This window comes from Mya arenaria, chromosome 7, assembly GCF_026914265.1.
Source record: "Mya arenaria isolate MELC-2E11 chromosome 7, ASM2691426v1".
In the NCBI taxonomy this organism is placed as follows: Eukaryota; Metazoa; Mollusca; class Bivalvia; order Myida; family Myidae; genus Mya; species Mya arenaria.
The window spans coordinates 68,874,215-68,884,212 of NC_069128.1; the positions used below are offsets into that span (position 1 = coordinate 68,874,215).

General features: G+C 32.9%; 1 long non-coding RNA gene across 1 annotated transcript; it reads left to right on the forward strand.

Annotated features, from left to right (window-relative positions):
• Nucleotides 1-485: 485 nt before the first annotated feature.
• Nucleotides 486-1,903, forward strand: LOC128240203 (uncharacterized). The gene is made up of 3 exons (XR_008262090.1): nt 486-540; nt 1,102-1,222; nt 1,756-1,903. It is a non-coding gene; the product is annotated as an uncharacterized LOC128240203 (long non-coding RNA).
• Nucleotides 1,904-9,998: the final 8,095 nt, after the last annotated feature.

Below are 9,998 nucleotides of genomic sequence, written 5' to 3' on the forward strand. Positions count from 1 at the left end.
AACCAACATCTTATATCATAATATCTTTATTATTCTTAGAATCAGTTAAAAATTAGTTTTACGTTTGGTCAAGATTTAAATATAAACGGTTCTGTTGATATTGATTAATGTCTAAGATTAAAAGTACGTAAATGTATCATAAAATGGAATTTGTCTTTCTTGTTGGCCTTAAAGAAACCTGGGGTGCGTTTCAGAGACGATCGTTAAGGCGATCGTTAGCTGATTTGGGTAGTACGACCAAAATTACCGATCGGCACCGTTTCAGAGACGCAACGTGCACCTGCTTTATCGTTAATTCTGATCGTAAACCTACGACCGACTAGAGGCACTCGTAAACTTAACGATCAAGATGGCGGATGAAGATTTTCTCCATATCAAAGTATATTTTAACTTTCTATCAACATTTAAGAGTTTAATATTGCGTGAAGCACGTTCACTGGAGTGGAATTTTCAAACAATGTCTAAAAATAGCTCAAAACAAGTATGAAAATGTTATATTTCCGCCGATCTGTCAAAAAAAGGATTTTAACTGTAGAAGATGTAAGCTTTATGTTATATTTAGTTAATGCGCTGACATTGTGTACATCTTAGGCATTGAATATGATGTAGAATTTGATTTGCTTTCATTGCTATGTAACATGTCCTGTAAAACATTTCTTGATATTCATATTTTTTCGGATTGTTTTTAATTCGGATAAATAAATGCCTGTACAATAAACAAATTCAATGTAATATTACCGGCCTCTATGGCATATTATAGTCAGTGAATTATTAAACAATGTTACCATTTATTGAATCATGTCATGATATAAACATTTCATTCTTATTCTTATAGTTAAACATCTTAATCTGGTGCTATTAAAGTCTGTAAATATACCTGTACCGTAAACACCACTGTCACAACCAATTAGTTGGTTTATTTGATAGTTTGATACCATGCACAATATCTGGTCACAATGTAATCATTTTAATTCATCTTCACTTGTAAAAGCTACTTGTTTTTACTAAGTTATCATATGTTTTTTGTAGAACTTTGCAGTACCACTATATGTATACATGTGAGCATTCAAATGACAAAAGATACATCTTTTCTTTTTTCAGACATACCATTTGATGCCGTGTGTACAACAAAAACCTAAGATGAAAGATTGACAACAAAGTGTCATGGTCTTGATGGAATATGCTGTGCTCCTCAGACCTCTTAGACATATATTTAATAATGGTATGGAAAAGGGAAATAAAATATAATGTTTGTTTTATAAAAGATAATATACTGTAGGTATATTTAACATATGAACATATTGTCATGAGGACTATTAAAGTAATTTAACTGCAAAACCATTTTATGTATCTGCAGTTAACGCACAGGCTATGTGCAGATGATAATTGATATTCTATATTCTCACTTTTTAAAGTTTAAAATTCAATAGGACACAAACAAATTGTATGAATAATACAATGAATTTTATATTAATACCTTGTTGAGCATCTTATATATAAATTTTGAACAGTTAATACTGTTATAACATATGTGATTTTTAGCTAGGTATAAACATTGAACTAGAAATAAATTGGTACCAGAATGGTGTGTTTCATGTTTTCTTACATACCCTACTTATTTTCATTTTTTTAAATTAAAAATATTTTTTATAAAATATACAAACATGTAAACTATTAAAAGGTGTAACATAAATGTATTGTTGTATTATGTTGTGCTGTATTAAACAATATATCATAACTTTTTGTCTTTTTCAGACCACTGAGTAATCCAAGGTTTCAGACATCTAGAATATGCTCATGGTCAGTCTTCAAGATACTCACCCAAGCATTCCACTGTGAATAAGGATACTGTGACAAAACAGTACTTACCAACATCCACTGGAGATACCAGACCAAGCAGACTTTAAGCTAAATATATATGGACACAGACAATACAATTCATTGCATATTCCAACACAGCATAATATTTCAAACTGTTTCATAGGCAGTGAGGCATTTGTGCTAACCTCATAAGTTAAAATGATTTTTTTTTAAAGTTTGACTTTGAATTGAAAAAGCCATTAACATTTGATTTTCCAAAACATATTTATACAGTGTCATCTGTCCATTTGTACATATTTTCCTCCAAGCATTTAAACAATTTTGAATTATAAAGGAAAAATTTAAATGAAACATTTATTGAATCCTATGATAATATATGAAACACACACAACCATGGTTGTTCATGTAATATTACCATAGATTTAATTTCAATGAAACGTTCATACTACATTTTTTATAGAAATTTAGTGAATGTTTTGATATTTCTGAATACAAATAACTTCTTGTTGTTGTTATTTTACTTTGACTGGCACATCTTTCAACACCCATTGGTGTATATAGTGTATACTCCAGTGTAGGTTATAAAATAATAGAAACAGTAGATAATATTTGCATGAAACTCTGAACATATAACCACTTTTACAATCTGCACCACTTATTAAGCTACTGTTTTGTTAAATAATGCGTTTGATGAGATGAGCTTGTAAAATAGCTATATTTCTTTTAGTCATTATGTGTATCGAGTCTTTGAATCATGTCAGCAACTGGTTATTTTATCAAGTATTATGAATGGATCTAATATACTGTTTATTTAACAGTTATCACAACGATTGACACAATAAAGATTGATTGATGAATTGTCTTCATACAACATATCCAACCAGTAAAAATTATATTTTTGAACCATTTCCCAAATGCAATACCTCTAACTCAAAGTGTTGATGCATAAAAGTATGAACTTTACCTTATATGAACTAAGGCCAGTTGTTGGGGATACGAATCAGTCATCATCATCATCATCATCATCATCATCATCATCATCATCATCATCATCATCATCATCATCATCACCAACACCACCACCATCATCAATCATCAACAACATTTACGCATCATCATTGTCATCATCGTTACATCATAAATAGTATCATTGTCGTCGTACCATCATCATCATTATTATCATTATATTCATCATCGTCGTTGTCTCTGCATTATCATTGTCGTCGTCATCCCACCATCATTATCATCACCTTAGTCGTCGTAGTCCTTGTATTATTATCATCATTATTATTAAATCATCATCGTCGTTGTCGTCGCATCATCGTTACTATCATCATCAGCACCATGATGCACGTTTGCATTTACTCCTCAGGGCAGTCATAATACCCGTACTTTAATATTTCATTTATCAAATACGAATTTAAAATATAATAACTTTAAAATTAGCTGCCTGCATGAAACCAATCGTATTTAGTTGTCCAATTTTATTAGAGTTACACAAAATTTTCTACGAAGAGTCGGGTTTCCCGGCAGAAACAGAATCATATTCATCATTGTTTAATAGTAGTCACTTGCAAGCACCCATTTCGATGTCATATTCTTAGAACAATTGCCTTTTGAATACTCCACAAGCAGCACAACGCATTAGACTTACATTTAATTGTGAGGCGGCTTCCGATGGTTTCAATACCCACCCCAGTGGCGGGTCCAGGGATACATAACTGGGGTGTACACAACCGTAGAAAAACGCTATGTATGTATCAGCATTTTACCCGAAAAGGTATCAATTTATGATTTAAATAAACTTCATTTTCTCGCTAACGACGGGGGGGGGGGGGCACGGGCCATTGTGCCCCCACGATATATATAACCGCCACTGCCTCCAGCACAATGTTCTACTATAGACATAAGTGTAGCATTAGCAGCAAATAGTCAATCAGTTTGTATCGTAACATTAATTGATTCCATTATTGGATGTATTATTATTATTATTACTATTATTATTATTATTATTATTATTATTATTATTATTATTATTATTATTATTAATAATAAAAGACAGGTGCGCTCACCAGTTTAATATGACTTGACGTCATTTTACTTCAGACTGTGTCACTCGCTTTAACGCTGAACTTGATCGTTATATTTTACGTGCGACCGGAGAGTTTACGAGACGTTTCTGAAACGCCTATATGACTATCGTTAAATTGGTCGTTATTATGATCGTAAATTTACGATAATGGCAGATCGTAAAATCTATCTGAAACACACCCCTGATTAGTAGATATCACATAAAGAATAAGCTTCTCATTTCAAATTCTCAAGGTTGGGCAATTTAAATTGTTTGGGGGTTCGAACGTTGAAAACCCTTACACAGGGATATTATATTGTATAAATAAACCGCTGAGGTCAAACATTTTCAGCTGTCAAAAATGTCATTATGAATTGTTCAATGGTTTACAGGTAGTGAGTGATATAAGCGAATACAAAAGTTCTTAGTGATGGAAGTTTGTTTGAGGGCCAAACAGCAAACTGTCAAGACAATTTGTTTTATGCGCTCGATCATATTACATTCTGTTAAACGCCCAAACAGTTTTAAGTCAAGACAATTTGTAGACCACTCAAACATATAAACAGTATGTTTAGATCTATTTGCAAACCAATACATATTTATGAGAATGAAGCCCCATAAACGCCAAGTTGGGAGATTAGTTTAAATCAACAGTTTATGGTCGATTGCTACATTAGAAATACATTTTATGAATTTTCCTTCAATAAGTCAAAGTGTTATACACAAATATCATATGTGAAACACTATGAGATGATCGCGTTCGAAATAAGGATTGAAAGAATAGGTTTGAACTACCAAATCGGGACCGATTTATACTCTAAAATAGTGTGGGGTTTTTTCGGAGTAACGATTACGGGTTATACAATAAAAAAATAGTTAAACCAAGAGGGAATAAAGTCGCGACTGAAAAATAATTTGGAAATAGCGATTAAATCGGATAAACGGAGACTGGAATAGCGGTGTTTAACTGTATGTGATGTTTACTTGTAGTTAATAAACGAAAAATATAATTGAACCAAAATATAATAAAGCACTGACTTTCTGGAACACAAAACCAATATTTTTCGACAGATAATTATGCAACGAATGGAAAATGAATCCTTGATTATCATTCAATGGCCATCAAGTATCATCCCCATTATGCAAAGGTAAAAAACGCTATTTATGACAATGTTTTTGTTAACTAAAATTATTCTGAAGTGCCTGTAATTTCCCTAGCTTATAACCTGTCAATATCATCAACTTGGATGAGCCTGACTGGAAATTCTTCACCCGGACAGTGGACTATGGACATGCTCAAGACGTCATTTCATCACTCAAAGGGAATTTCAACGGGCAACTCGCGGTTATGTATGGCCTTGTGCACAAATGTAAGTTTGGGCAAGATCATGAGCCTGGTGAAACCCATATACAGACAATTTGGGGACTGAGGCATTGTTACATGTAAAAGTTCATGACGAACCCTGGTGACTTAAAACGCATGGATTTGTAGCTGCTAATACTTTGAACACTTCTTCATAATTCAGAACAATTATAGACTTGCATGCACTTGTATAGATAAGCTACAGGAAAAGTGTACCATCGCAGCCGAGGATCTTGTGAAAAATTAACCAACACGAAGTTTAAAGTTTTATTTTATCGAGATTATTTGTTTCTCATCTTCAATAATCTTCCAGAATAAATTATTGGAAAGCCAATTTGAAACTACATTCCAAAACATGTTTTTTATAAAATGTAACCCTTTTTGCTTTATCTTGATATTGTTTTCAATCACGATTGACATTTTAAAACAAAGTATGTTATACTTATGTGAATTATGTATGATCAAATGTTTTGTTTTTTACCTGATTCCTATACTGTTAGAAAAGCAAAGCCGAGGAAGGTACTATATTTCCATGGTAAAGGCAGATTTCGTTGAGCTTAAACGTCAGTAATAATCTATATTATTTATAATGAAGATTCATCATCTAGATTCATCTCCATTTAAGATATTGAAGGTGATTGGTCAGTAAATCAGTGTATTTTAATAAATACACAGTTTTGTGACGTCAGTGTACAAATCATATTTTTTGCCGGTCCGGATCTCGCCAAGATTATCATATGGACCGCTTAATAAACGTCTTGTCAGTGTGCTCGGCGAATTATATACGGAAATAAGAAATGCTATTCGTAGTTTGTATGAACGCAGTACATTGCTCGCAATCATTTGGGGTATAGCCAGGCACCTCTCAGCCCAGAGATCTGTTGTCTTTATAACATCAGAGTATTTCGACAGCAGCAACACGATATGTGTTGCTATGTGCAAGATGGTTAGTCGGGCAGGGAAAGGCCACGTTGGTAAAAAAAATCCATCGCAAAAGATGACATTGATCGCCTCTACTCTGCGATGTTGTTTTGGACTGAAACTTCAACAAGGCTTCTAAACAAAATATGGTTCGGACTTTGTATGTCAAAGGGGCCGAGAAAACCAGAAAGATCTGTACACATGTTCCATATCATAACAATGAAGCAGACGTTATGTTATGTTAGTAAACCTTAAAACAACTAACGCCTCGGTTCATATAGACCTTCGGGGGCTGACTGGTCGGTCTTTATAATGCCATTTGACCCTCAGAGGTGTGTACAATTTCTCAAATTAAAACATATTGAAAATTTAAAAACATGCTGGGTAATATTCGCGCTATTGGAATGAGAATTCATTTACTATATAAGTTTGACAATGATGTTCTTGCAAATACTACCCATATATTGAAGGTTAATCCTCTTTAAAACTTGAAGGTTAATCCTCTTTAAAACAAACGAATCTAAGGTCTGAGTCATTTCAAAACAGTCTAGCTATAATAACCTCGTAAACCTTTTAAAAAGCCATCAATTACTATTTGTTGTCATGTTAGATCAAAACATTAAAGATAAATGTGATATTTATATCTTAACTTACATTTCTATACAGCATGACTTTTATAATAAAATAAATACATCCCGCAATTCGTTTTCCGTCTCAAAATTCTACTTCGACAGTAATACAAACAAATAAGAAAGAGTGCAGTTTAGTTTTAATGCTTTATTAATAAAAACCTTGTTATATGAATTAAGTTAATGCAAATTAAATCGATTTGTTCGAGCATGGTCGCCAGGATTAGTTTTATTACAATTATAAAAATAGTTTTGATTCATGGACATCAAATATGGTCAAAACCATCGAAGCGGTGAGAGAGACTCTTTTTTAGTGAACATTTTATACTGACACATTCGCATTAATGGGTTTTACAAAAACAACATTTGTCGCTACAGATTCCCGAACGAACTAGAATATAAGGATGGTTGAATTAACAGCAAACAGAAAGCAAGCATGCTCATGGCCTGAAGCCTCGGTTTCGTCAGAGACCCCTCCCCCATTTCCGGTTATCTCTCTTCGGACAAATAAACCATCTGGTGTTCCAACATCACCGAAACCACACGTTCCCGCGTCCGATTGTTTAGGTGGCGGATACATGACAATAGCGGACTTGTTTGACCCCGGATAAATCTAGATGCTTTAAAGTTATTAACTTTTTTGATGCCTCAGACTGATGAAACCCAGACTCTTATCTGAGATACGGGTATGACCACGACCCAAAATGTAGAGCCGTCTACTTTTGAGGTTTAAGACGATTTTCAATAGCTTACATATATGATTTTAGAGAGAACCACTGCATTATTTACTAATAAGCATCACTACTCAACAGTCCTGCTAGAAATGAAGTTTTTGAGTTTCACTTCGCATTTACTCAAAATTACCAGAAACTGTCTTTCTACCACATTATCTATGTCTGCATATTATTTTTTCCTACTATGCAGAGAGAAAGAAAATCACACACCGATCGTGAATGATATGATATATCAATAAATTAATGAAATAATAATGTCTTAAACATTATAGCACTTCAAGCATTAGAAATCTCGTTGGAGGGTTGGAGGTATCCCTGCAGGGTTTTAATGCAGAACATTAAATGTGGCTATTATCACATATGCAGATAAGAAGTAACGCAATTTTTATTTCATCGTAGGTTTTAATTTTATCAGTATATATAGACTGATAAAATTAAGTTTTATATATATATATATATATATAACAAGGTTACTTTCATATTATTCACCTTGTTTGATATCGATGTGAAGTCAAGCTATCTCAATATAAAAGGCAAAAAGAAGTTGAACAAACACACGGATTAAGGAAAGGTAAGCAGGTTTTCAATTTCATTTTATTAATATCTATTTCTTATTCAGTACACTTTTTGGTTTAAACATTATTTGTAATAAATATGTACATTTAACAAAAGCAAACATTACAAACAGGAATTTTTAGGATTGGAGAGATAGCTTAGAGCTAATATTTTCACCTCTCTCCTTTATTGAAGAACCATGACAGTACATCTTTTAGCCATTAATGCATATAGTTAGTAAGTAGTTAAAGATTCATCACTCAATTTTTTGTTTGATATACCTGTGTATGTGTAATGTTCATGGAATAATGTAGTCCGCAGCCCGGAAAATAATCATTTCTGTTTTAGTGAATTTTATAGAGTATTTGATTTTCGCTTTATCGCTATGACTTCTTTATGGTGATTTCGTGTATTTAATACTAATGTTATGGTTTTAGTATTAAATGTCTAAATTTAGCTAGTAAATAATTAATTAATACGAATAAGTTGTATTCTTAATAGTTTTCTACGTTTTCGTATGTTTGATAAACTTGACACCCCTACTCTGTAACGTTAGTTATATATAATGGTTTCACCCTTAGAGTTTGTTAAGAATGGACCATTCCATTCTGGTCACGTGATGTTAGGGTATATAAGAAGCGAAATGCATAGAATTAGTTAGTTCGTGTCTCGACGCCGATGTGAAAACATCAAGTTAATATATAGGGAAGCTTTGAAGTATCTTTTTGTACTGTTTAGGGCGGGTTCTGAACTATTGGAGGCTAGGAGAATTAAAGTGAAGCATTGCGCTACAGCTTCTAGTTTCTAGGTTCGGACATCCGTGGGGTTTCTTTTTGGCCTCTTAGTAAGCCTGGATCATTGCGATACAGACGGAACAGGGTCAATGGTTTGATTCCCCCTAAAAGCTATACATTTAGGACTGTGGGTTTCGCTGATATATTGTGATTGGTTTATAAGCGTTTTGTATGCTGGTCCTGTTTGAAGTTTTAGCATAGTTGTTGTAGTGTTTCTGTTTGTTCGTTCTTGCTTTTGGGATAATTGAACGTTGATTTTTGAACCATACCAATTATTTCTTATCATTCGGTTTTTGTAAGCAATCATTGTCAATCACGTGCATATAATATTAATTTCATACTTAATTTTTGGGACAATGCAGTCCGAGAATAGGTTTATTGTTTAATTTAAGGTAGCGTGTCCGAGCTAGTTAGGGAAGAAACGTTACATATGTACTGATTTTTATTCATGGTGTCACTTAAGGGAGACGTTAAAATTCAATTCAATTCAATAGTGTATAAGCACGAACAGTTGCCTTTTATCTGACGGTTGCATTAACATTATTACATGAGAAAAGCATGGTAACTAAATGACAAAATAGATCACTACAATAATATATAAATAATGCAAGAATGATAAGATTAATATTTCAATAGGTGATCTAAATCAACATGTTTGAAAGACTTAAGGAATCAACAATATTCAACGGTTTTTATAAATCTAATCCTTTGTTCACATTTCATAGTTGAGTAATAATAAAAGGATGACTTATCCCGTGAATAAAAATGACTATCTATGGGAATCTTTCCTCCTTCGCGTTTTGTTTTCGTTCCTGTTCACCGCTTAAATTGGAGTTGTAGGGAGATTTTAGATGTTCCTTGGTAGTTCTAAGCTGATCTTGAGTAGTCTGAGAGTGTCCTTAACTAGACCTGGTTTGTGATGAATGAATAGGTTATACAATGGTTTAAACAAAACGAAGATAAAATACCTCTTGCCATTATGATAAAGCCAAAAGTATTCTTGTGAAAGTACAGATATGAAATGTTTAATTTTGATGGCTCTTGAAATGCAAACCATTTTTCTCCTTATCCAAAATATATATTTTTCAAAAATAATATATACAGCAATCG